We start from the raw sequence: 25,061 nt of genomic DNA on the forward strand, positions 1-25,061 counted from the left end.
ATATGCACAGTGTTTTTAATCATTTCTAATTATCAATAAATGTGTTTCTTTTCCCAGAATTTGTATTCTTCTATAGAATTTCTTCTTGCTTTAGTGCATCCCTCGTACCCACAGCTATACCACTGTTGAGAGGCGGGTCTGTGTATGAATGTTGTGTGAAGAGTGCATTTATCCAAAGGGGTTTCTTTTTTTAATTTGGACCTGCAACTAAACCCGCAACCTGAGTCTGCTGGTCACTGCTGGAGTGAGTTTGTGAGGCCCAAGAGGTGCCCCTCAGGGCTAGACATTTGGTCTGGCATCAGTTGAGCTCCAACTTGACGGAGGGAAAACATTGTTTTGAGCTATTTGTAACTGCAAATTGGCCCATTCGTCCATGGCCTTCCCTCTGCCAGAGAGAAGCTCCAGGGTACCAGAATCTTTGCTCTACGGTGGACCACCAGCAATGACTGGCAACCCTTCTCCTTCTTGAGGCTTGCACTGCTTTATTAGAAAGACTGGAGCTACACCCTTCATCTCATAGTCATACAAATAATTAAAACCTTAAAAAAAGGGAAAGCATCAGGCCCGGACGCTATTCCAAATGAAATCTATATTGCCCTGAAAGACAAGCTAGCACAGTTTTTATGTCAAATTTTCAACTCACTGTCTAAGGAAGCGGAAAAAATACCATCATCATGGTATGAGGCATTTATTACATTAATCTTGAAGCCAAATAAAAACCCGGAAAATTTCGAATCCTATCGGTCAATTTCACTGCTAAACAGTGACCATAAAATTTACACCCAAATATTGACAAAAAGATTGGATAAAGTGGCAGGCCTAATGATTCATTCGGATCAGAAGGGTTTTGTAAAAGGAAGGCAATTAAAAGAACTAACACAGGATCTAATAGGCGCAATAGATTTGGCAACCACCTATCAGACGCCATTGGCAGTGTTAACTTTCGACGCTGCCAAAAACTTTGATAGGGTTAGTTGGCCTTTTTTAATAGAAGCATTAAACCGTTTCAATTTGGGAGACCGATATGTGGAGGCAGTTAAAGCTCTCTACAAGACACCTTCAGCAAGGATACTGGTTAATGGGAGTTTAACAAAGCAATTTAGAATCTCCCGGGGAACTAGGCAGGGCTGCCCCTTATCGCCTTTCCTTTTTAATCTCTACTTAGGACCCGTGGCCTGTAAATTAAGATCATTTCAAGATATTCCACCTTTCGCTTGCATAGGCTGGGAAAACAGTTAGGGTTCTATGCAGATGATTTAATGATACTAACAGGAGATATGGAAAAAGCCCTCCCAGATATTTGGGCTCAATTAACTAACTTTGGAAAGATATCAGGGTACACCATTAATCAGCAGAAAACAGAGCTGATGCTGTGGAATTCCTCCTATAAGAGCCCACTTGTAAAATCGCAAATAAGATACCTTGGGGTCCAAATAACAAAAGAAATAGATAAAATTGCTCAATTAATTTTGAAAAAACCCTGTCCTGTGTAAAACAACAACTGCAGGCACGGGAAAAAAATGATGTTATAAAGGTAGGTCTAACCTACTAAAAATGACGATCCTACCTAGGTTTACCTATCTTTTTGACACCATTCCCTTAGAATTTCACAATGTATAGTTCAAGAAAGCACAAGGACTCTTCTCATCATTCATTTGGGGAAGGAAGACCTCTAGAATTTCACAAAAGAAACTTAGGCGGAAAAAAACCCAAGGGTGGTATTGCCACACCGGATCTTTATCTATATTATTGCGCCTTCCACTTCAAAAACTCTCGACAACTCCTTAAAAATTTCAAGACATACTCTCCTCTTTTTACAGCTTTAACCACCCCCTACATCCCCCAAGCCTACTCATTCCTGTTAAAATTTCTCCACCCAAAATTCTACAAAAAAGTTAGGCTGAAGATTCTCAATGCTGCCCTAAAAGTTTGGTTCCAAGTACGGACTTTGCTAAACATATCGTACTATAAACCAAGAAGCAACAATCTGGGACTCCCCGGGTACCCGGGCATGTTTGCAGGATGTTTTGTCACTACCGCTACGTAGAGCCGGAATAGTTAAATGGGGAGAATTAATAGTGAAAAAATATCTAATCCCTTGGCAGTGTTTTTCTGCTCTAACAAATAACACAGTTTCAAGATTTAAATACGTCCAAATTCTTGGCTGGTCAGGATCTATTAGACAGGAGTTAGAAGGAAACGGAGACCGAATAAAACAAATTGCTACTAGATCAACCAAAAAGGAGGTGGCTGCCTGGTACTGGCTTTTGGTAGAAACTGGAGATAATAAAGCAATCCTGTTTACAGAAAGCTGGAAGAAGGACATGCCGGGTGAAGACCTTGACACTCTCGGGCAAGTATCAATGTCTACGCTTTGGTCATGTGTGAAACATGCCCCATTGAAAAGAAATCATCTCTTTACTGTCCACAAGGCATACTGGACACCTTCCACATTTTCTAAAATAGGAGACGGAGCGGTAAGGAAGTGGCCGAAGTGTGATGATATCAACGCAAATGAGGTTCATATGTTTTTGCAACGTCCTTGAATCAAGCCTTTCTGGGATCATGTAAGTAACATTATCTCTGAAATTATGGGAGGAATAGTGGGGTTAACTGCATCAACAGTGATTTTTGGGGTATGCGTGCGAGAGTTGGCAGATCAAGTTTTTTCCAGGGATCAGAGGGCACTACTTTTTGTATTGATTCTCTTGGCACGACGGGAAATATGCATTAAATGATTTACACCGATTCCACCTACTAAGTCAGAATGGATTAATTCAGTCCAACATATTTCAACTCTTGATCGAGCTAGTAAAAGAAGCAAAAAAGTACGTTTTTGGCATGTTTGGGATCAGTGGTTTATCTCTTTTGTCTCTCTTTAAGTAGGTTTTCCTACACTGTCTTAGGCTGACTATGTCTCTTTCTTTATATTTTGTATGTTTCAAAATAGATGGCTTTTTCTTTCTTTTTCCCCTATGGTTCAATGATTACAAATTGGCTCATGTCGGCTGAAAGGATATAATACTAGCCAAGGCTAGACGGGAGTTGCCTACATATAGGGGGAGCCTGGTCTTTGTCTACTAAAAACTGCCTTTGTGGAGAAATACCGGGGGTTAGATTAACAAACTAACCAACTCTTCTCCGAGAAGTGACTGGGTATTTTTTCTTTGTTTCTATCTTGGATAGAGGTTTGCAGTTTTTTGATTAAGCCGGCTATATCCTCCAACTCTATGAGCTTTCTTTGTTAAATGAGGACAAAACCCCCCCCCCAAAAAACCTTCATCTCAGGCTGAAGTGACTTTAAGGGTCAGATGACTGACCTCCTGTTCCGAGCCACTGGGACTTATCAAACTCAAGAGGCCTCCATGCATCTGCCTATCTGACTTGCTGCCTGGACATGCAAATGGACCGGCAACCTGAGTCTGCTGACCACTGCTTGGGTGAGTTCCTGATGCCCAAGAGGTGCCCCTCAGGTCCTAGACCCTTGGTGTGGCAACAGTTGAGCTCCTCCTTGATAGAAGTAAAGCATTGTGAAGTGTGTGCTATTAGCAATTGCAAATAGACCCATTTGTGCTAAGATCTTCCTTCTGAAAGCCAGAGCGCAGCTCCGGTACACCCAAATCTTCACCCCATAGCGACTAGCAGCAATGACTGGCAATGTTGCTTCCCTGCTGCCCAGCTGCCCTGCTGCTTGGGGCCTGCCCTGTTTGCTTAAAAGGAAGACTAGACCTGCACCCTTCTTCTTCTACTATGTGTTGGCTGCAGAAATATGTACACATTGCCTGTACTTTAAGCATGACTCCTACGACTTTTGGGGATCACCCTAGTGGGGATTGTGGTTGCTGCTTGAGCTGAGTTAACATCCCCTTAACCAATAACCCGATTTCTCATAGAAACTAGTACCAAGGACCAGTGGCGGCTCCTCGAGGGAGTGCTGCGGTGTGGTGAGGCGGGGCGGGGGAGCGTTGGGGTGGGAGATAGTAAACTCCGGCATACGGCTAAACAGAGTTCAGTAAATAAATAAAATAATTACATTGCGCGCACTGCAATGCCAAATTGACGATGCAGCGCGCAATGTAATTTGTTTTATTTATTTATTTATTTACTTAACTTTGTTCAGCCAAATGTCACAGTTTACTAACCCCCACCCTGCTCCTCCCCCACTCTGCCCTACCACCCAGCAGCACTCCCTCGTGGAGCAGCCACTGCCAAGGGCACGCTGAAGACCAGAGCAAGGACTAGGTGAATTAAAAGGATCATGACCAGGAGGACCAGAAACATGGCTAAGAGGGTCATGAAAATTACAACTAAGAGGACTAGAGCATGGATTGCCAAGTGGGGCAGAGCAAGGGGACTAGACAGTGGTGGCCAGGAGGACCAGGACCAAAATGACCAGGCTCAGGATGAATCAGTTATATAAATGCTAACGAATACCACGTTTCTCGAACAGTTTCTAAGTTTGAGTTTCTGTTATTGCAGAATCCTGGTTTTCAGTTCAGCAAGGTATGTCCCATCGTTACACTACCACGGTTGTGATAAAATCCCTAGTTCTTATTCACCTTTATTGTTGGATACTTTCTTACGTGTTCACTTTACTGCCATCACTGGTTTCACACTCTTTGCACTAGTGGTTTGATCTTGGGAATAGCAGGTCTTTCTTGTTCCTTTCTTCTTTTGACCGGTTTTAGCTTTCGGCATAAATATAAGCACAGTTCTTTCTTTGTCTCTCCTTCAGAGAGTGTCTGCTGTGCTAATATAGCTTCTTCAGTTATACATGCATTGTTATTTTCCCTCTACAGATTTTACCCTGAAGAAGGGACATTTCTGTCCCGAAATGCATCGGCCATTACAAGAATTCTTGCTAACATGTGATTGTATATATATCTATACATGTGAATGATTGCAAAATGATATTGTAATGATATTACGTGGCTTCTGAACGTATTGTAGATAAGTTGGTTATGTACCAAAGCACTTACATTTTGTCTATTAACAATTGCCTGCAAAGATATACATTTACAAGTAAACCTTTGTTTATGTTTTTCATTTTTGATATATCACGCTAATTTTGTTAAGATACCACGAGGGTCCATTGGCGACCAAACTGCACAGTGCACAGTGTTGCTACCGTGTTCGTTAGCATTTATATAACTTTGTCATTTAACTCTTGTTTGACAGCGAGGGTTCCACTGTGGCACCATTGTATTTGAACTGTTTTATAATTAAATAATTGTTTATTCTGAATACGGTGTGCGCTTCCCACTATGTAACTTCTTCTTTCTCTGTCTACCGGAAGCAGCACCCATCACCATGTCATTTGATTCAATAATGAATATAACTGAGAATAGGGCTAACATAAAAGCTTACACATCTGATGAAGCTAGTGACATCTATGCACTGATACAGGAGGTGAAAACAGCAGTCACCCATGGAGGGACAATCACCTAGCAGTTACGTCAACTTGAGTTCATTACCAGACGACAACTCAATCAGAAGCTTCATGCTTCAACTTTAGTGCAATATCATAAGGCCAAACACATACCAAGAGGTTTACGACTAGCTAATAAACCACTTTTATTTCATTTTCATTTGAATTCTAACTTAATGGACAAATGGTATGCCATCTTGAATAAATGTAATCTTGATTTGATTTTATTAATTATTGAGGAGCAGTCCAAAACAATTAGAGACCTAGAGGAAGAAATATTCAACTTGAAAAGTGAATTTGAAATCAGATTAGAATCTAATGCTTGGCAATTACAACTCGAGGCGTTAAACCAAAAATTAGATAAGTATGAAAAAGAACTGCAGGAAGGCAAACTGTGCAAATACAAAAGAGATACTATTGATTATAAACTCAACGAGGTGTATACCTGGGCGGAGATATATTTCGAAAAGACGATTTGAGCCATGTAAAACTACTACCGCCACTGCCTCATCTGAAGAGAGTTTAGTGTCCGATAAGGACATGACAATGAATCGTACCTCAGCACAACAATTGATACAGTCTCAAATGCCAGGTCCATCTACCATCAGTATAGAGACACCACGAACTTCGGCACCAGTGCCTTTTTTATCACAGGTTCCGGACTTAGACAGACCACCGTCCAGTCAAACCGCAGACACAACAACATTACCAGAAAAACCAGGCAAGGAGAAAGAAAAAGGCGGACGGTCATTGCGCAGCGGCAAGACCATAACCTAGTGATGAATACTTCCTCAAAACAATTAGACCCACGACAACATGCGATTCTTAATCGCGGAATGTCTTTTGTTCCCACTAGTACCACAACTTCTTTTCAAGTCCAGGCCAACACTTTCAAATTCATGAGGTTGTTAAGGTTGCGTCACTTCTTCACCAATGTGGTTCCACCTGATCCCCAATGTCTGGAACCAATTACATGTCCTTTTAAACCGAAAAGTACGTTTATACCACCGGTTTATCATAAAACGATGGACACATTTGAAACATTGGTGCAAAATGACATTCAAAAATTATGTTTCAATTAAAAAAAACAAGACAATCTGAAGAAGAATGAATGCAATATGATTACCACACTAGCTAATGATCCCAGTCTAACCATGCAACCAGCTGACAAAGGCGGTGCCCTTGTAGTCATGGACACCCAGTGTTATCAATCAAAAGTTGAAGCCCATGTTAAGGATACAAATACATACATGTTGCTCACATATGATCCCACGGTGCAACTATAGGATATGTTGGAAGGTTTACTAGTGGAGGCTCTTAACAATGAATGGATCAATGACTCAATCAAAGCATTATTGGAAACATCGAATCCCAAACACCCACGCATCTATATGACTCCCAAAAGTGCATAAAAATGCGAAAGACCCCCTGTTTCGACCCATTGTTTGGGGCTGCGGGTCCATTTTTGATCCGGTTGGAACATTTTGGGATTTTTATTTACAACTTTTTGTCCAAAACTGGAGGATTTACTTGAAGGACACCACACATTTTTTACAGAAACTGTCCACGCTAGATATTGACCCTACAACTACCCAACAACTAAGTTCAGTAGAACTTAAGTATACTAGTCTTGTTTTAGTGTACCTATCAGGTACCTGTATGATCTTTCAAATGATACTCTCAAAGATTGTAATGGTAAAACAACAGCAAGATCAAATCCCAACCGCTGCTCACCAATGTGAGAAGTTGGACTGCTATATGATGCTCACTAGTTCTAGTGATCACCTTGTACCATGCCAAGCAACCCTTATGATGATTGGTTGCAAGTCAACCTTGATAGACCGGCTATCCTAGTAGCGTGGACAAAGCAGTCTTAGGCTAAACTCTGTAAAGGCATGTGAAGCAAGCTGTTTTACCATACACAATCCCCTTGAATACCAAATGAAAGGACACCACACAGATATATATTGAAACTATATACAGATTTATTTCTACAAATATCCCCTATACTCTTTATGAGCACAGAAGCAAATGCGTTAAAACAAAACACAGTTTAAATATACAAAAGTTGCACAATATGGATGAGCCCTAGGGGCCACCTAAACCATATACTAAAATAGTGGTATAAGAACCACTATGGGGAAAGGAAAGAGGCCTAGGGCCTGGGGAATCGCTGGAGCTGTTCGAGACTAGCAGTGATGAAGTCGGGAAAGGCCCGCGGGACTCGGGTGCAGTGCTCAAAGTGCACACATGCACCAATGTTAAGTCAATGGTGCGTAAAAGTTACAAAGTTAGTTTTTAAGGAACCTTCCGATGGACCTACAAGGATAAAACTTTAGACACAGGCACTAGAGGTGTATACCAGTGTGGGAACACCGGCGTTGCTGAGATACCTCACCCACAGGAAGCAGGTGCACAGGTGCGAAGTAGTGTCGGGTTTCGTCACGCAGGTCGATGGTGCTTGGAGCTGAAGATGCTGCAGGCGGGTCGTCGAGGAGAGTTCCGGTGGATCCAAGGGTGGATCTGAAGAGGTGAAGACCTGAAAGCAGAGGGGAAAATGTTCAAAGTCACTAGCCAGTGACTACCGTGGAACCAGGATGGAACCAGGCAATGTCGGGTGCAAACAGGTGAAGAGGTGCAGCTTGTCTCCGCAGCCACGTGGACACGAAGAGGTCAAGGACGTCCAGGAGTCGATCACGAGCTGTCCCACAAAGCCTCTAGCTGATGGCGGTGTTGGCAACTTGATTGGAGCAAACAGGCCTTGGCTAATGCAAGCCATGCAGGAAGTGGAAAAAACTTAACACTCGGACCAGCAAGGTCAGAGCTTGTGCTCCTTTTCAGGGGAGCAAGGGCCAGTCTGGAGCAACCAGACCAGCATTTCCAATTGTAGTTTTCATCGCCAAGATGGCCACTAGCCGCGTGGTAAGTGACCGGGACGGCGCGTCGAGTGGCAAAGTGCAAAAGGGCCCCACGCAGATCGTGGAGATGCTGGGGGGGCTGATCTTCGGTGCAAATAATGCTTGGTGTCGGGGCTTTTCAAACCCCAAAGCACAGCGACGAGGGTGCCTCAGGTGCTGCGCAGTCAGCTCTTCGGGGTCTTCCAAGATGTCCGGTCCCACGTCTCTCGGTGCCTCCACGGGTCTCTTCTTTTCAGGGACTGTGGATCGGGCTCTGAGATGTCTGGGAGTCTGGGTCTTGTCAGGCTCTGGGCTTGGGCTCCGGCGGGAGGCGGCGGCAAAGCAGACGTCGAGTTGCTGGTTGGTGCCTGTATTCACAGGGTGGTCACTCCTTGGCCACAAGGGAGAGTCTCTTCAGTCTTCTGTGCAGCAGAATGTAGAAGTCCAGTCTTCGTCTTAGTTTCAAGTCGAGTTCAGGATGATCTGAAGTCTTGGGACACAGCTCCTACTCTTATTCGGATTCTAGGGGCCGGATTACCTGCTAGGTCCCTCCTCTGGGTGGGACCAGGAAGGGGGGTGGTTACACCCCCTTTCCTTTGTCCAGCTTCACGCCAAGACTGGGGCTGGAGAGCCCCAGCACCGGTTTGAACTGGCATATGCACAGGGACACCTTGTGTGCCCCAGGCATGTCTGATTCTATTCAGCCCTGTCCTACCCAATACACAAAATCCTGTCTGGGGTGGTGCTAGCACCTCCCAAGGCAGGAAACCCTTTGTCCAGGTTGCCCTCACTGGAAGGACTCCCAGCAGCAGGAGGTCAGACTTGTGTCTGTGGTGGCAGCATCCATTTTGTGATGCTGAGGCTCTGTTTAACTTTAACCGGGGTTCAGGTTAGGTACATGTCGTATCCCTCTAGAAGGGTGGAATGCTACCCCCGTTGCCAGAACTGGCGAGGTGGTAGTATTCCAATTCGTATGACACCTTACTCGACATGTTTTGATAAAGCCAAACCAAAGATAGCATTTAACCGCGAGGTTCATAATGCACTTAAGAGTATATGGTATGGCAGTATCATGAAACAGCTAAAGGACATGGTTCCGAAAGCTGCAGAAAGGCTCAGCTCATGCCAGAGCACCATCTCACATATTTCCAAGCACCCTGCCTCCAGTATTGATGAGGCCTTCCATAGGAGTGGCTGATAGGAACATATGTGTCCATTTTGTGTTAGGTATAGGCATACTACACCTAAGTAAGGGGTGGTTACACCGACTTACCCCAGCTGAGTGATGAGCCAGTTGTGTCAAATATGGAGGCCAGGCCAGGGGTGGCACTATACGTGCTGCAGCCCCTGCTAGGCCTTGGAAGCACCTATGCCCTGGGTACCTGGGTACACTGTTACAGGGGCCAATAAGGTGAACCAGTTCCAATTTCGTAATGCACCTAAAGTACATTGGCAATAATTTAGAGAGAGAACAGCAGGCTGTGGGTCTGATTAGCAGGCCCACAGCCACATTAAGTCATAAACCAGTGAAGCAAAAAGCAAAAATTTGGGGTGACCATAGGATAGCAGACCCTACTCTCCTACACAACCCCCCCCCCCAAACGCAGGGACATTAGACTAACCTTGACCAGTTGTGTCTTCATGTTCTAAGTGGAAGTACCTGGAGAGACCATATGCATTACCATGGTCAGTCCCTGGGCGGTGCTCCACTGTAAAGTCCATCCCCTGTAGGGAAATGGACCACCTGAGCAGTTTAGGGTTTTCACCCTTCATCTGATTAAGCCATAACAGGGGCTTATGGTCGGTCTGAATCTTGAAGTGAGTGCCAAACAAGTATGGTCTCAACTTCTTCAGGGCCCACACCACAGCAAAGGCCTCCCTCTCAATGGCTGACCAACGTTTCTCTCTGGAGGTCAGCCTTCTGCTAATAAAAGCAATGGGCTGGTCTTGACCATCTACATTAAGTTGTGAAAGCACAACTCCCACTCCCAACTCAGAAGCATCTGTTTGGACAATGAACTCTCTTGAGTAGTCAGGACTCTTCAGGATAGGTGCAGAGCACATGGCCTTCTTCAGGTCATCAAATGCCTTTTGACAGTATTCTGTCCACTGAACCTTTTTGGGCATCTTCTTGGATGTCAGATCATTAAGAGGAGTCACAATGGACCCACAGTTCTTAACAAACTTCCTGTAGTACCCAGTCAGGCCCAAGAAAGCTCTGACCTGAGTCTGGGTAGTTGGAGGGGACCAGTCCTTTATGGTCTGGATCTTACTCTCCAGTGGTTGAACTTGGCCTCCACCTACAAGGTGGCCCAAGTATACAACTTTACTCTGCCCTATCTGGCACTTGGTTGCCTTGATAGTGAGGCCTGCCTTTTGCAGAGCCTCTAGCACTTCCTTCAGGTGGACCAGGTGATCCTCCCAGGTGGAGCTGAAGACAGCAATATCATCCAGATATGCTGCGCAAAAGTCATCCAACCCAGTGAGGACTTGATTCACCAACCTTTGGAAGGTGGCAGGTGCATTTTTCAAACCAAAGGGCATTACCACAAATTGATAATGCCCACCTGGGGTAGAGAATGCTGTCTTGGCTTTAGACTCCTCAGCTAACCTGATTTGCCAGTAGCCAGCTGTCAAGTCAAATGTGCTCAAATACTTGGCAGAAGCCAATTTGTCTATGAGCTCATCTGCCCTTGGAATAGGGTGTGCATCTGTCCTGGTGACAGCATTGAGTCCTCTGTAATCCACATAGAACCTCATCTCTCTCTTCCCATCTTTGGTGTGAGGTTTGGGGACCAGAACCACTGGGCTAGCCCAGGGGCTCTCTGAAGGCTCAATGACACCTAATTCCAGCATCTTTTGCACCTCAGTCTTGATACAATCACTGACATGGTCATGTTGCCTGTAAATTTTGTTCTTTACAGGGAGACTATCACCAGTGTCCACCACATGGGTACACCAGTTAGTCTGACTGGGTGTCAGGGAGAACATATGTTGATATGCCTGCAAAACTTGTCTACAGTCATTTTGCTGATGTTCAGTGAGGCTGCCATCTAAGGCCACACCATCAACTGAACCATCCTCAGGGTTCTGATCCAGCAGGTCTGGGAGAGGGTCACTCTCTTCCTCCTGCCCCTCATCTGTAGCCATGAGCAAGCCCATGTCTGCCCTGTCAACATATGCTTTCGGCCTGTTAACATTGAGCACCCTGTGGGGGCTCCTGGGAGTTCCAAGGTCCACCAAGGAGGCAACCTCTCCCTTTTTCTCAATGATTGTATGGGGTCCAGACCATTTGTCTTGGAGTGCTGCTGGGGCCACTGGCTTCAACACCCATACCTTCTGTCCAGGCTGGTACTCAGTCAGGACAGCCTTTTGGTCATGCCAAGCTTTTTGTAATTCTTGGCTAGCCTCAAGGTGTTTGGATGCCTTCTCCATATACTCAGCCATCCTGGAGCGGAGACCAAGTACATAGTCCACTATGTCTTGCTTGGGCTTTTTGGTGGTAACTCCCATCCTTCCCTCACCAAACACAGGGGTCCTCTTAAAGGGTACGCAAACAACAATTCAAAGGGGCTGAAGCCAACCCCCTTTTGTGGGACCTCTCTGTAAGCAAACAGAAGGCAGGGCAGAAGGATATCCCATCTTCGCCTGAGCTTTATAGGTAATCCTTTGATCATGCCCTTTAGGGTCTTGTTGAACCTTTCAACAATCCCATTGCATTGTGGATGATAGGGAGTGGTGAACTTGTAGTTGACACCACATTCCTTCCACATAGCTGTTAAGTATCCTGACATGAAGTTGGCACCTCTATCAGATACTACCTCCTTAGGAAACCCCACTCTGGAGAAAACTCCAAGTAAGGCCCTGGCCACAACAGGAGCTGTTGTGGTCCTAAGTGGAATTGCCTCTGGGTACCTGGTGGCATGGTCCACCACCACCAGTATGAATCTGTGCCCAGATGCTGTAGGGGGATCCATTGGTCCTACAATGTCAATCCCCACTCTGTCAAAGGGCACCCCCACCACAGGTAGTGGTATCAGGGGGGCCTTTGTGGTACCACCTGCCTTGCCACTGGCTTGGCAGGTTACACAGGAGCGACAAAACTCCTTTGTATCCTCTGACATGTGAGGCCAGTGAAAATGACAGACAAGTCTGTCCCAAGTTTTATTCTGGCCTAGGTGTCCTGCTAGGGGAATATCATGGGCCAAGGTAAGAAGGAAGCCCCTACATTGCAGAGGTATGACCAACCTCCTGGTTGTACCAGGCTTGGGGTCTCTACCCTCTGAATAAAGGAGCCCATCATCCCAATATACTTTATGGGTACCTTGAGCATTCCCAGCAGCCTCTGCAGCAGCCTGCTGTCTGAGGGGTTCAAGGGAAGGACAGGTTAACTGAGCCTGCCCCAAGTCTGCCCTAGAAGGTCCCCCTGTCCCCAGAAACTCAACCTGATCAGGTTCATGCTCTTCAGGGACAGTTCCTTCAGGGGTCTCAAGATCATCTTCCTGCGAAGGCTGATCCTCACTTGTAGGCAGTTGGGAAGGCACAGCCTTTACCCTCCTGTTCTTCTTCTTGGAAGGTACTTGGTCCATTGTTCCAGGATCCAAGACCTGAGGTTCAGAGAGGTACTTTTTGGCCTGTGACCTGGTCACAGCAAGGACATGTGATGATATCCCTAACATCTCTGCATGAGTCCTGTACTCAACTTCTGACCATAGAGAGTTCTCCAGGTCATTGTCCAACAAACATTCTACTGGGAAATCAGCACTGACCGCAACTCTTTTTAGGCCAGTTACCCCTCCCCAGGAAAAGTTAACAAGTGCCACACTATGTGTAGTAGTGACATTGCTAACATTGGTCACCAGGTAATTATCACCTGGCAGGTATTGTCCAGGGTCCACAAAGCTAGGTGTCACCATGGTGACACTGGCACATGTGTCCCTGTATGCTTGAGCCACTTTGTCATTGATCAAAGGCGTCTGCCTGTACTTGCCCAGATTACTGGGACTGACAGTAGTAGACAAATCAATCTCCACATCACAGATCAGAACAGCTTGTGTAGGGGTTCTGACTAGGCCAGAATCTCCCTCAGTTCCCAAGGTGATACCAACTACCCCCTTAGTTTCTGGACCAACACTGCTAACTGTACTATTGGGTGCAGGTGCCTTAGGGGCTGCAGTGTTGGGGGCTCCACCCTTTTTACACTCACTTGTCCAGTGAGAGGTGTTTTTACATGTACTACACCAGGGTTTTCTTTGACCTTCTTTCTTCTTCTTCTTGGAAGTTTGGGACCCACCCTCAGTATTAGTTTGGGGCCCTGTTGAAGACTTCTGGTCTTTAGCTTTCTGCTCCCCACCCTTCTGGTCTGTTTTCTTTTGGTCACCACCCTGGTTCTGGTTCTTTTGCTTAACTCTGGTTCTAACCCATTTGTCTGCCCTCTTTCCCAATTCTTGGGGAGAGGTTAGATCTGAGTCAACCAAATGTTGATGCAACTGCTGGTTCTGACAGTTATTTAAAATCCGTTCTCTCATAAGCAAATTGTACAATCCTTCATAGTCTGTAACCTTACTTCCCAGCAACCAGCCCTCCAGAGCCTTAGTGGCACATTCAACAAATTCAGACCAGTCCTGAGTCTCTGTCTTCTGGGTGTCTCTGAACATTAACCTGAACTGTTCAGTGGTTAAGCCTAACCCATCAATCAGAGCACTCTTTAGGACCAGGTAGTTTCTAGAATCCCCATCACTAACTGTGAGGAGTCTGTCTCGGCCTCTACCTTCAAAGGAGAGCCACAAGATTGCTGCCCACTGCTCCTGAGGGATCTGCTGTACTCTGCAGGCTCTCTCAAGTGCAGTCATCCATTTGTGGATGTCATCCCCAGTCTTGTAGGGGGGCACAATCTTACTCAGGTTTCTATTGTCATAGGACCTGTCTTTATCCTTTTGGATAGTGCTGCCACCAGTGGATCCTAATCCACTCTCTCTAGGCTGTCTTGCCTTAGCAAGCTTCTCTTTGGCCAGGGCAACTTCTAATTCTTGCTTCTGGATCCTAAGTTCAGCCTCTCTCATTTTGTTCTCAGGTTCCCTTCTCTGAGGGCTAGACAGCTCCCTTCTGGAGTGTCCATGAGAACCTCTAGAAGCTTGGGAGGCATTGGACTCACCTGAGTGATTCCTTCTCCTCCTTTGCTCCTGGTTAAGCCCACTTGGGGGTCTGAATGGGTTGGACCCACTTTCAGTCCCAACTGTGCTTAAGTTAGCCTGGTTAAGCCTGCTGGCTAACACCTGACTATTTCTCTCATCATCAGACCCACTTTCCTCCTCCTCCTCTTCTTCCTCATCCTCAGGCTGAGTATCCCCAGTGACCTGGTCTTCCTCATCTATGTGGAGGACAGGGGCAGGGGTGTCAGTGTTGTCATCTTCTGTGGGAGAGCCTCCTTCTCCATTCCCTGAGGGGCCTGGTTTGGAGGTCTTTAGAGCTTCAGACTGGTCTAAAAGCTCTCTGAGGTGACCTGCTGTAGGGGTAGGACCCGTTTTGATTCCTCTTAAGGAACACAGCTGCCTCAGTTCTTTAAAAGTAAAGATAGCAAATTTGGATGGTGCCCTTGGAGGGTCACTCTCAACAGAGATAGGTCCAGTGGATCTCTCTGCTCCAGACATTGCTCTAGTGTGGGTGGATATGTTGCAATCTACCTACACTGGTGTTTGCCTACCAAACCTATCTAGTAGTTGTAGTCAGGGTGTGCTACTCCCTATCCTCTACAACAACTAAGTTCAGTAGAACTTAAGTATACTAGTCTTGTTTTAGTGTACCTATCAGGTACCTGTATGATCTTTCAAATGATACTCTCAAAGATTGTAATGGTAAAACAACAGCAAGCTCAAATCCCAACCGCTGCTCATCAATGTGAGAAGTTGGCCTGGTATATGATGCTCACTAGTTCTAGTGATCACCTTGTACCATGCCAAGCAACCCTTATGATGATTGGTTGTAAGTCAACCTTGATAGACCCGCTATCCTAGTAGCGTGGACAAAGCAGTCTTAGGCTAAACTCTGTAAAGGCATGTGAAGCAAGCTGTTTTACAAAACACAATCCCCTTGAATACCAAATGAAAGGATACCACACAGATATATATTGAAAATATATACAGATTTATTTTTACAAATATCCCCTATACTCTTTATGAGCACAGAAGCAAATGCGTTAAAACAAAACACAGTTTAAATATACAAAAGTTGCACAATATGGATGAGCCCTAGGGGCCACCTAAACCATATACTAAAATAGTGGTATAAGAACCACTATGGGGAAAGGAAAGAGGCCTAGGGCCTGGGGAATCGCTGAAGCTGTTCGAGACTAGCAGTGATGAAGTCGGGAAAGGCCCGCGGGACTCGGGTGCAGTGCTCAAAGTGCATGCATGCACCAATGTTAAGTCAATGGTGCGTAAAAGTTACAAAGTTAGTGTTTAAGGAACCTTCCGATGGACCTACAAGGATAAAACTTTAGACACAGGCACTAGAGGTGTATACCAGTGTGGGAACACCGGCGTTGCTGAGTTAGCTCACCCACAGGAAGCGGGTGCACAGGTGCGAAGTAGTGTCGTTTTTCGTCACGCAGGTCGATGGTGCTTGGAGCTGAAGATGCTGCAGGCGGGTCGTCGAGGAGAGTTCCGGTGGATCCAAGGGTGGATCTGAAGAGGTGAAGACCTGAAAGCAGAGGGGACAATGTTCAAAGTCACTAGCCAGTGACTACCGTGGAACCAGGATGGAACTAGGCAATGTCGGGTGCAAACAGGTGAAGAGGTGCAGCTTGTCTCCGCAGCCACGTGGACACGAAGAGGTCAAGGACGCCCAGGAGTCGATCACGAGCTGTCCCACAAAGGCTCTAGCTGATGGCGGTGTCGGCAACTTGATTAGAGTAAACAGGCCTTGGCTAATGCAAGCCACTCAGGAAGTAGAAAAAGCTTAACACTCGGACCAGCAAGGTCAGAGCTTGTGCTCCTTTTCAGGGGATCAAGGGCCAGTCTGGACCAACCAGACCAGTGTTGCAAATTGTAGTTTTCGTCGCCAAGATGGCCACTAGCCGCGTGGCAAGTGACCAGGATGGCGCGTCGAGTGGCAAAGTGCAAAAGAACCCCACGCAGATCGTGGAGATGCTGGGGGCTGATCTTCGGTGCAAAAGCTGCTCAGTGTCGGGGCTTCTCAAACGCCAAAGCACAGCGTCGAGGGTGCCTCGGGTGCTGCGCAGTCAGCTCTTCGGGGGTCTTCCAAGATGTCCGGTCCCACATCTCTCGGTGCCTCCACGGGTCTCTTCTTTTCAGGGACTGTGGATCGGGTACTGAGATGTCTGGGAGTCTGGGTCTTGTCAGGCTCTGGGCTCGGGCTCCGGCGGGAGGTGGCGGCAAAGCAGACGTCGAGTTGCTGGTTGGTGCCTGTATTCACAGGGTGGTCACTCCTTGGCCACAAGGGAGATTCTCTTCAGTCTTCTGTGCAGCAGAATGTCGAAGTCCAGTCTTCTTCTTAGTTTCAAGTCGAGTTCAGGATGATCTGAAGTCTTGGGACACAGCTCCTACTCTTATTCGGATTCTAGGGGCCGGATTACCTGCTAGGTCCCTCCTCTGGGTGGGACCAGGAAGGGGGGTGGTTACACCCCCTTTCCTTTGTCCAGCTTCGCGCCAAGACTGTGGCTGGAGAGCCCCAGCACCGGTTTGAACTGGCATATGCACAGGGACACCTTGTGTGCCCCAGGCATGTCTGATTCTATTCAGCCCTGTCCTACCCAATACACAAAATCCTGTCTGGGGTGGTGCTGGCACCTCCCAAGGCAGGAAACCCTTTGTCCAGGCTGCCCTCGCTGGAAGGACTCCCAGCAGCAGGAGGTCAGACTTGTATCTGTGGTGGCAGCATCTATTTTGTGATGCTGAGGCTCTGTTTAACTTTAACCGGGGGTCAGGTTAGGTACATGTCGTATCCCTCTAGAAGGGTGGAATGCTACCCCCGTCGCCAGAAATGGCGAGGGGGTAGTATTCCAATTTGTATGACACCTTACTGGACATGTTTTGATAAAGCCAAACCAGAGATAGCATTTAACCGCGAGGTTCATAATGCACTTAAGAGTATATGGTATGGCAGTATCATGAAACAGCTAAAGGACATGGTTCCGAAAGCTGCAGACAGGCTCAGCTCATGCCAGAGCACCATCTCACATATTTCCAAGCACTCTGCCTCCAGAATTGATGAGGCCTTCCATAGGAGTGACTGATAGGAACATATGTGTCCATTTTGGGTTAGGTATAGGCATACTACACCTAAGTAAGGGGTGGTTACACCGACTTACCCCAGCTGAGTGATCAGCCAGTTGTGTCAAATATGGAGGCCAGGCCAGGGGTGGCACAATACGTGCTGCAGCCCCTGGTAGGCCTTGGAAGCACCTATGCCCTGGGTACCTGGGTACACTGTTACAGGGGCCAATAAGGTGAACCAGTTCCAATTTCGTAATGCACCTAAAGTACATTGGCAATAATTTAGAGAGAGAACAGCAGGTTGTGGGTCTGATTAGCAGGCCCAAAGCCACATTAAGTCATAAACCAGTGAAGCAAAAAGCAAAAATTTGGGGTGACCATAGGATAGCAGACCCTACTCTCCTACAGTGAAGGTGAGCTAAATACTGGCATTATTGGTGACTGGAATCAGAACTATTATTTTCGACGTTTTATTTTACTCGAGTTGTTCCTCTTTAACTTTTTTAAGACAGTGGTGACTTGTGGAATATTGTGAGGTAAGCGACATTAGGAACATGTTGTGAGTATTAACAGTGATATAAACTGGTTGAGTGAATATTGTTTCACCACTGATGATTTAATTTCAGATATTGGTGAATCAGAAGTGACTCAAGATATAATATTACAGTACTAATAAAAGTACTACATACGAGACAAGATAAACTGAATATATAGGGTAAGATATAGTGATAGCTGACACTTCGATGATCGTGATGATAACTGTCTATATCTGATGGTTTGATTTATTCATCACAGATAGATCACCTTGTGATCCTTTTGCGTACAACCCGGATGGGTACTTTCTTGACCTATTATTGGAGGTGAAGAGGATTTACTTTAGTGGTGAGTATTTTAGTCGATGTTATACTAGCTAAATGGGTGTTAAAATAGTGGTACACAACACCACAATATATTTACCATACTTTTCATGACAAAATGTATGTAATCTGGATTATTGTTAGAGGAGGTATGAACTATCGTTAGAATGTCAACTAATCGTTTATTCTCTTGTTATTTAGATTTTTTCTAAGGTTTTAATTTTCTTTGAAAGGAGGACTGGTGAAGACTAAGTACTATTTCCAATTAGAGGAGGTGAATTTTGCCTTTGTCTTATTACTTTGGGTTATAAGGTGGACACAATGGGGAACCCTGGACTTCGAAGATACCTTTCTCTTTTTCCGCTTTCTTTTCATTTCTCTTGGCACCACTTGTTTTTCCGAATCTTAAGAATCTACTTTATTTTGATTTCTGAGATTTTCCCAATAAGAGAAATTTCTGTTAGAATATTTAGTTTTTTATATCATTCTTCTTTGATGTTTTATACACAGCCCTGATGAAGTCTTTGGCAATTGTGATATGCCAGACGAAACACGTGTCGGCTGTTTTTGGAAATACATCGTAGCTGTGTGTTAAGTATTAACCGAACTTGTATTGAGAAAATAAAGAAGAATTCTACTGGAACCAACTTCTTGTGGACACTTATCTTTACCAGAGTTACTGATATTGGTGGACTTGAGAAATGTTTTGGTATATGTGTGACCATCGATTTATGGTTACAATTTTTCACATATATGATTTGTGATATATTATCAGTTCTTTGAAATCCAAGATACTATAATTGATTACAAGTGTACTCTGTTCATATATATACAATTGGAGCGCAGGTAAGATACCCCATATATCATTGTAATAGCCACACCTAGGTTTGGTTTTTTAGGGTAGCCTGGTAACCACCCTTTTCTCACCTAGCTGCACCTTTTGGTATGAATATCATTATAAATATCCCTGGAGATATTTTTGAGCGCCCTGAACTGCGTGGTTACCTGCCGTTTGTCTTTGAACTATACAGAGATTACAGGGTTTATTATAAACATCTTCTGAGAACTAAGAAATTACAGTATCAACTGCCTTTCTGGGTGGATTTGAAAGATTCTGCACAGAAATAAATCTGCAAAACATTCTGGGAATTGGTATCACAGGCTGAGAGGGGCTCAGTGCACATCATGGAAACTCCTATAAGGTCATCTGCCTGGCCTGGCCAATTTAGTAATTTATATAGTGTCAACAGCAAAAAACCCTGACAGCACGAGAGAACATCTGCTGTAGGCTTTGTGTAATTAAGAGACAATTGGCTTGAGCAGGTTTAAAGTTTAGACATCAGGCCGGTGCCAGAAGTATTAGTGTTATTTTACAAATATATAAGCAAAGCGCAGTGGTGGCTGCACTGTATGTTGCAGAACGATGGGGGTTTGGGAATTTCAGCCTACTCCAAGTAGTTGAGAATAATTTCCTCCGTAATTTGCTGGGGCTTTGGCCAGGTACCCCTTTAGCGGCACTGTACCCAGAACTTCATTCCTATATCAGAAACTATTGCTCTCAGATCAAATCTCTATTGGGTAAGATTGGTAAGAAACCCTAAGACCACAATTCTTTTAGAAACCTTTGAGGCAGTCACAGGCAGTTGCTCCTGTCGGGGCTATAAATGATCGTCACATGTACAAAAAATGCTGAAGGAATTACAGTTGATATCTCTGTCCTGGAAGTGTTAGACAGGATACTGCAGCTCTGATTAAAGAACAGTACCACAAATATATACAGAAAAAACAAATCCTGGGAGCTAAATCCGAGATCTTTTACTAGTAAGTACTTCAATAACACCTTTGGCCTTTTATGTCCAGGTTGCCAGGACATACTATACCCAGAATTAAAGTGAACATTGTACTTAAGATTCCGGCTAGGTATCCTCCCACCCAGGGATTTCCTTATACATATACATATGTTTGATGGCCGATTCGATTGTTGTGATTGAAGTGTTGGTGGTGTTGATCATTCAACCCATTTTATGCTATTTTGTATTAAATATGTAGCTGCCTGGCGGAGATGGCTCTTTCCCCTCTTTAAACACTATCTGGCCAGATGAGTTAAACCATCAATGACGGTATGTATTAAACCAGATGATATACATTTGATTTCCTCTGTGGTGTCATATTTACGGGTTATGTGGTGCTGCCTGAAAGAGTTGCCCTCCACTCTAGGATTATGTTTAAGTAGGTAAGCTTTATGAACTTGGCTGTTTCTATTACAGAACACATATAATTGTATGCATAGGTTTAATAATTTTACACTACTTCTATGCACTGTACTTTTACTTCCTAGGTGAGTAGACAAACTGTGTACAACTCAAAAAAGACAATTCCTAACTGTTTTTATGTTTTTGTTATGTTGTAACTAATAGTGATGTATATGTTTTTACCTATGAGGTAGCCTCTGAAGGTAATATGTACCTTTCCCATTGCACTTGCACTTTACTGTACCTGAAGAATTCAAACATGCTCTTCTTCTCAGGTCTCATGGCTTCGATGAAAATACAAATTTCTAGCATTTTATTGTCTTTGTATTTACATTTTTCTTAATTAAATTATTGATAGATTTTGGTGCTCATGTTAATATTGAGTTGTTCTTTTATTGCATGTTTTTTAACATATTGTAAGGCTGTCACCTGAAACAATAAATAAATACTACTACTGCAAAAATTGCTACTGTCGACAAGAGCCAGGACGAAGGGGAGAACATGGCGGCAGTCGGCTGACCTGCCGCGGTGCTCCGTGAACGCACTCCTGCAATGAGCTGCTCCGCTCGGCAGACTCGGTGATTTGGCCCGGAATTCAGCATGTGAAGACCCGAAGACTCAGTGTAGAGCAAGAAGGGGGAAATATCCTTTTGAGTTACTTACATAGCGTGTTCTGGGGTCCGTGAGTGTTTTTTTTTCCCGGCATCTGAAGAGTCTGTCTTACCTCCGCATGCCGGATCCAATCAGCGGAGGTTACCGTTCGGCTGGCTCAGTTTGCAGGAGCGATCCTGGGAGGATTGGATTTCCTCTGTCTCCGCGGCAGTTTCAGGTCTCCCCGGGGCTGAGGCATTGGGCGGTGGCCGCCCTGGAGCTGAGAAGGGGCAGGAAGGCACGAAGCCTCGTGCAACCCCCACGGTGGTAAGACTTACAGCAGCACTAAAAAAAAACGTAGACATTGTAGAGGGAGATAGTGGGGCACCCTCTGCAATTAGCAGTGAGGAAGGGGGGAAAATGAAAAACTGTGAGTCTCAACTTGGTCTGATTCATACTCCCCCAGGTGGGTATCAGCCTGATTCATTTCAGTCACCTTTAAAAGGCTGTAAGTTAAAGAGTAAGCGTGGGAGAAAAAAGAAAGAGGCCTTGGAAAAAATTGCTCCAGAGTCTAAAGACTACTGCACTCCCCCGAGAGATCAGATGCAGTTAAAAAAAACCCTCATCCTATTTGTTTACAGAGGTGAAGACGAAGAAGCTAAGATCTGCCAAAGCCACTAAGAATATTGGAGTGGTCCTGGGTGTGGGGTCAAAAATCACGCCCTCTCTCCGCTCGTACTTTAAGGCTATTCCTCAGGTGCTAGATCTTGCGGAGGATAGATCCATGTCAGCTGTGTCAGCTCTAGCTTCAACCACAGCTCCCTCCTTAATTGATCCAGCTCTTGCCTCCGATCCTGCTGCCTCTAATTGGCTCTTCTGTTCCACCTGTCCAAAATGTTGAGCCATTGTTTGATTTACCTGTTTCCATTTCTACGGTCGAAAAAACTATCTCTCTGCCAGATTCGCTCGGGATCTCCGATACTATGCACGCGGCGCTTGTTCCATCTATTGGCCAAGGCTTACCTGTTGAAGCTCCAGGGGGGACCGGAAAGGTCAATGTTCAGGAAGCCTTACAAGAACAGGGGACTCCAGTTCTAGCCTCCATAGCCAAGCCTGATGAGTGCGGCGTCCCTGCACGTTCTCTGGCAGCCATGCTTTGTTCTCTATCGCTAGATATAAAAAAGGGGTTCGAGAAATTCTCGGCCAATCAATTGGAGATCGGGAACTACTGCGAATCTTTGGATGGTAAAGTTGATGGTCTCACATCGAGAACAGGGAAATTGGAAGAGACAGTAGCTGTGTTATCTGTCCATTTAGACCAGGCCAAGGATGACATCACTAGGCTTAAAAGGGCTGATATGGAGACCTGGCAGACAGAATGGAAACTTTGGAAAACAATGCAAGACGACGCAATATCCGCAATCTCAACGTCCCTGAGGGAATAGAAGGGTCTGAAATTAAGCAATTAGTTATTCACCTCCTGAAGGAGTCCTTGTCTTTAGACCAATCAGTGGAAGACCTTGCTCTTGATATCCAACGAGTCCATCAGGACGCAACCCCCATAGGTCTAAACCACGTAAAATCTTGGTTAACTTTCATACATACTCTCTTAAAGATCATATTCTTAGTCTGGCCTTGAAACAAAAATCCTTGGCGGGGAAGGGATATACTTTTCAAATAAGGTCAGATCTTTCAAGAGTTACACTGGAAAAGCAGTGGGAACTTGGGAGGCGACTGGAGGCTTTTAGGGGGTTGGGTGCTTCGGCACAACTGATGTTTCCTGCTGCCCTAAAAGTCATGCACAATAACAAAATGTTTAATATAAGATCTGTGCAGGCAGCGGATGAGTTGTTATTTACTCTGGGCAGTAAAGGTAAGAGTTCCTCGAGTTAGTTTAAAAAACACACATAAGAAAAAAAAAAATAATAATAATAATTTTTTGTGGGAAAAAAATGAGAGTGCACGTTTCATGATCTACTTAATATAGGAAAGCTAATATCAAAATACTGATTAGCTTGGTCTAATTTAGCTTAGTCTATTGCTATCTTAATCATACACTAATTTTTTGATTAATATTATAGCAATAGATGAAATTTAACTTTTAGGAATCCTGTATAATCCTGTATAATACTAGGTCATTACACTATGCACTAAGCCTGGGCTGAAAAGTCGTTCCGCTCGCGGAATTTGCGGATGTTCCGCGATTTTGCGATCCGCGAATCTCGCGAAATCGCGGTAAAATCCGCGATTCAGCGGGGACGAATTTTCAGCCAAGCACTTACAGGGTTACAGCAGGAGGTGCAAAAGTTGAAGTAAATATTTTGTAACCTTTTGCAAAAGGGTTACAAAGAAATTAACTTCAACTTGGGCGCCTGCTGCTGTAAGCCTGTAAGTGCTTCCTGGCGCCTCGTTGCCTACTTGCAACTATTCTCTGACCCTGCTCTGACCCTTGAAGCAGGGTCAGAGAATAGTTATAAGTAGGCAATGAGGCGCCTGTCACGAAAATTAAACCTCAACAGATATAAAAACAAGCATTTGCAATGCAATAGGTCTCGCATTAGGAAAGTTTACAATGCCAATAGTTATAACTTTCGCAAATGTGACCCCTATAGCATTTGTAATGCAACATGTTTTGTATTTACGTGACTTAGCTGTATTGATATTACAAATTACAATGGCTTTTAATTTTCTTAAATAATTAATACTTAAATAAAAGTGATTTTAATTTATAATGGCAATAGCTTAAACTTTTGTAAATAACTTTTGTGAAGATTATGTTCAGTGTATTTTATTGTGACGAATATCCAAGAACAGAAGTGAAATATTAACAACTTTTGTGACATTTGTAATAAAGTTTGAAACATTGAGAGAACATATTTGAACCAGTTGTTGTTGAATGGTTGCGCAGTTTGATGCTAGGGTGGTGCTGAGTGGTGCTGTGGTGGTGCTGAGTGGTGCTGTGGTGATGCTGAGTGGTGCTGTGGTGGTGCTGAGTGATACTGGGATGGTGCTGAGTGATGCTGGGGTGGTGCTGATTGGTGCTGTGGTGGTGCTGAGTGATGCTCTGGTGGTGCTGAGTGATGCTGTGGTGGTGCGGAGTGGTGCTGTGGTGGTGCTGAGTGATAATGTGGTGGCGCTGAGTGATGCTGTGGTGAAGCTGAGTGATGCTGTGGTGGCGCTGAGTGGTGCTGTGGTGGTGCTGAGTGATGTGGTGGGGGTGCTGAGTGATGCTGTGGTGGCACTGAGTGGTGCTGTGGTGGTGCTGAGTGGTGCTGTGGTGGTGCTGAGTGGTGCTGTGGTGGTGCTGAGTGATAATGTGGTGGTGCTGAGTGATAATGTGGTGGTGCTGAGTGATGCTGGGGTAGCGCTGAGTGATGATGTGGTGATGCAGAGGGCAGAAAGGCACAAAAAGCAGTCTAACAAAGGGCAGAAGGGCAGACAAACAAGGGAAAAACGAGTCTAACAGAGGGCAGAAGGGCACAAAAAAACAGTCTAACAGAGGACAGAAGGGCAGAAAAACAAGGGAAAAACGAGTCTAACAGAGGGCAGAAGGGCACAAAAAACGAGTCTAACAGGGGGCAGAATGAATACCGCCCTGCGTGTTTGTCCATGAAGATGCCAACTTTTTGTGCAATACCTCTACTCAACTGGAGTACTTTATACTGTCTAATCAGTAAGTGCTCCCTCGTTGGCTAAATGTATAGGGTAGATTTACAATAACTGGCGCATCCCCAGGGATGCGCCATTTATTGTGCGCCGCAGCTTCGCCACCCATGGTGCGCCGCATTTACAATGCGGCGCAC

The sequence above is a fragment of the Lissotriton helveticus genome, chromosome 4_1, assembly GCF_964261635.1.
Source record: "Lissotriton helveticus chromosome 4_1, aLisHel1.1, whole genome shotgun sequence".
Classification (NCBI taxonomy): Eukaryota; Metazoa; Chordata; class Amphibia; order Caudata; family Salamandridae; genus Lissotriton; species Lissotriton helveticus.